The sequence below is a fragment of the Schistocerca piceifrons genome, chromosome 6 (genome assembly GCF_021461385.2).
Source record: "Schistocerca piceifrons isolate TAMUIC-IGC-003096 chromosome 6, iqSchPice1.1, whole genome shotgun sequence".
NCBI lineage: Eukaryota > Metazoa > Arthropoda > Insecta > Orthoptera > Acrididae > Schistocerca > Schistocerca piceifrons.
In genome coordinates, this window is record NC_060143.1 from 458,573,151 (window position 1) to 458,577,272 (window position 4,122).

At 51.7% G+C, this 4,122-nt stretch overlaps 1 non-coding gene across 1 annotated transcript; it reads left to right on the forward strand.

Annotated features, from left to right (window-relative positions):
• The first annotated feature begins 3,530 nt into the window (after positions 1–3,530).
• Positions 3,531–3,605, forward strand: Trnas-cga. Its single transcript has one exon. It is a non-coding gene; the product is annotated as a tRNA-Ser (tRNA).
• The last annotated feature ends 517 nt before the right edge of the window (positions 3,606–4,122 follow it).

Genomic DNA, 4,122 nt, shown 5'->3' on the forward strand with positions numbered 1-4,122 from the left:
CAATAAGAAGAGTTTAAATCAAAAGGCAGAAGGCCTTATCTTAAAATATTTCATGCAAAATTCCGCTGCAGGCCCCATATAAAAGCATAAAAATCTTATGCCTTAACGGCAAGACAAGAACATTAATTTAAGAGATATTAAATTTCGGCTGAAGGCCGCACATCAACAAATAATTTAACGCTTAAGCCCTAGGAAGAAGAGTTTCAATTTTAAAAGGCAGAGAGTCGTATCTTAAAACAAATCATATAAATTTCGTCTGAAGGCCCCTATACAGAATAACAATCTCATGCCTTAAGGGCACCACAAGAAAAGTATTTTAAGAGATACTGATACTCGGCTGTAGGCCACACATCAACAAATAACGGGGAAATTATTGCTATGTAACACACAAGGAACGGCGCTCAGAAGTTTCCAAGGGTCGGTCTGGGATTATAACACTAACGCCCGTTTAGGTGAGACAGGCTGCCTGACCAACGACTTCTTAATCTGAAGGCAACTCAACTACGGACAGCTGACAGCTCAGTCAATAAAATCAGTGCCGCTCCACGCAATCAGCAAAACGCGCACAAGATTTCAATAGAACGACAAACAGAATATTGGAGCCCACAACGACCAGCAATACCTCAGCTGTCAAACTAGAAGCTACAGTGGACAGCAACAACATGACAAGGAAAATACACTACCGGAAATTATGTCAACGACCAGGGCAGGTAACCGGAACGTCAACAGCGACAAGGCAGAAGATAACGCTGGACAGCTTAAATAGCAGGGAATAAATTTAGACTCCACAGGAAGACGGCTGGAATCTTAGCCGACTTGAATACACACACGTTGTTGCTCACGGGAATGTCCCAAAAGAGACAACCAGGGTCAAACGAAGAAATGTAAGCAGTTGAAGGTCGATAGTAGGCGAAGTGATGACTCAACTTTCATGTCCAAGATCGTTGGGCGACGAACTTCGTAGCACTCGCAAGCAGCCGGCCGCGGTGGTCTAGCGGTTCTAGGCGTTCAGTCCGGAATCGCGCGACTGCTACGGTCGCAGGTTCGAATCCTGCCTCGGGCATGGCTGTGTGTGATGTCCTTAGGTTAGTTAGGTTTAAGTAGCTCTACGTTCTAGGGGACTGATGACCATAGATGTTAAGTCCCATAGTGCTCAGAGCCATTTGAACTCGCAAGCAGCACCCCACACCCAACCGCCCGTGCACACCGCCAGCGGCCACAGCCAGAGTATGCGCGAAGGAGACTTCCATGCTACTCCACGCCGACCGACCGACTCCTAGGCCCGGAAACGGTGTAGGGACCAAATATACGTCGGCCGGCTAGACGACCAACAGAACGACCAACCAACGGTCGTCCCGCTCCAATCTCCCTCCGCGGACAGTTCATCTGTGTCGCCAGCGGTCGGCGAGCACTGGCTGTCCGCGTCTCACCGGCGCTCCGTCGCCGACTGCACTGCTGCTACGTCCCGACTACACTGCTGGTCCGTCTCCAGCTGACTGCCAGACACATGACGACCCGGAAATACTATCGGTCGATATGCGCTGTTGCTGCCACTCACGGACAAGTAAGGCAGAAAGTTAGTGGCGCCAGTAAATGCAACAAGAAAACGGAGCGGCAGTACCGTAATACACTCCTGGAAATTGAAATAAGAACACCGTGAATTCATTGTCCCAGGAAGGAGAAACTTTATTGACACATTCCTGGGGTCAGATACATCACATGATCACACTGACAGAACCACAGGCACATAGACACAGGCAACAGAGCATGCACAATGTCGGCACTAGTACAATGTATATCCACCTTTCGCAGCAATGCAGGCTGCTATTCTCCCATGGAGACGATCGTAGAGATGCTGGATGTAGTCCTGTGGAAAGGCTTGCCATGCCATTTCCACCTGGCGCCTCAGTTGGACCAGCGTTCGTGCTGGACGTGCAGACCGCGTGAGACGACGCTTCATCCAGTCCCAAACATGCTCAATGGGGGACAGATCCGGAGATCTTGCTGGCCAGGGTAGTTGACTTACACCTTCTAGAGCACGTTGGGTGGCACGGGATACATGCGGACGTGCATTGTCCTGTTGGAACAGCAAGTTCCCTTGCCGGTCTAGTAATGGTAGAACGATGGGTTCGATGACGGTTTGGATGTACCGTGCACTATTCAGTGTCCCCTCGACGATCACCAGTGGTGTACGGCCAGTGTAGGAGATCGCTCCCAACACCATGATGCCGGGTGTTGGCCCTGTGTGCCTCGGTCGTATGCAGTCCTGATTGTGGCGCTCACCTGCACAGCGCCAAACACGCATACGACCATCATTGGCACCAAGGCAGAAGCGACTCTCATCGCTGAAGACGACACGTCTCCATTCGTCCCTCCATTCACGCCTGTCGCGACACCACTGGAGGCGGGCTGCACGATGTTGGGGCGTGAGCGGAAGACGGCCTAACGGTGTGCGGGACCGTAGCCCAGCTTCATGGAGACGGTTGCGAATGGTCCTCGCCGATACCCCAGGAGCAACAGTGTCCCTAATTTGCTGGGAAGTGGTGGTGCGGTCCCCTACGGCACTGCGTAGGATCCTACGATCTTGGCGTGCATCCGTGCGTCGCTGCGGTCCGGTCCCAGGTCGACGGGCACGTGCACCTTCCGCCGACCACTGGCGACAACATCGATGTACTGTGGAGACCTCACGCCCCAAGTGTTGAGCAATTCGGCGGTACGTCCACCCGGCCTCCCGCATGCCCACTATACGCCGTCGCTCAAAGTCCGTCATCTGCACATACGGTTCACGTCCACGCTGTCGCGGCATGCTACCAGTGTTAAAGACTGCGATGGAGCTCCGTATGCCACGGCAAACTGGCTGACACTGACGGCGGCGGTGCACAAATGCTGCGCAGCTAGCGCCATTCGACGGCCAACACCGCGGTTCCTGGTGTGTCCGCTGTGCCGTGCGTGTGATCATTGCTTGTACAGCCCTCTCGCAGTGTCCAGAGCAAGTATGGTGGGTCTGACACACCGGTGTCAATGTGTTCTTTTTTCCATTTCCAGGAGTGTAGAAGATAAGAAACAATAAATGGCATGAACACTAGCCGTGCACGACTCAGTTATGTTCATCTACCTGCAGACCGTTGCCTTTCGCGGGCAAGTGCTCTGCCTACTGAGCTACCCAAGCACAACTCACGTCCCGTCATCACAGCTTTACTTCTGCCAGTATCTCGTCTCCTACCTTCCAAACTTTACAGAAGCTCTCCTGCGAACCATGCAGTACTAGCACTCCTGAAAGAAAGGATATTGCGGAGACATAGCTTAGCCACAGCCTGGGGGATGTTTCCAGAATGAGATTTTCACTCCGCAGTGGAGTGTGCGCTGATATGAAACTTCCTGGCAGATAAAAACTGTGTGCCGCACCGAGGCTTGAACTCGGGACCTTCACCTTTCGCGATCAAGCGCTCTACCAACTGAGCTACCAAAGGTTGGAAGGTAGGAGACGAGGTATTGGCAGAAGTAGAGCTGTGACGACGGGACGTAAGTCGTGCTTGGATAGCTCAGTCGGTAGAGCACTTGCCCGCGAAAGGCAAAGGTCCCGAGTTCGAGTCTCGGTCCGGCACACAGTTTTAATCTGCCAGGAAGTTTCAACGACGAATTTACTATGGATGACAATGCGCCACCTCACAGGACCACAATTCTTTCCAACTGGATTGAACAGTATTCTGGACAATTCGAGAGAATGATCTGGGCATCTAGATCACCTTAAAGGAATGACACAGAACATTTATGGGACATAATCGAGATGTCTGTTTGTTCACAACACGATGCAGCGGCAACACTTCCGCAGTTATGGACGACTGTAGGGGCAGCATGGTCCAATATTTCTGCAGAGGACTTCCAGTGACTTGTGGAATCCATGACACGATGAGTTGCTGCAGTATTCCGGGCAAAGTGTGGTCCGACACGACAGTCGGAGGTATCCCATGACTTTTGTTACCTTGGTATATTAGTGACTGGTGAATAGTGTCACGCCAGTCTCCCGGCTGCCCATAACAGATATTTCCATTGCGTGAGAAATCTGAAAAACCTGCCCAGCAAGGAAACAGTCCATCACGCTCTGTATCGGAGTTTATCTTC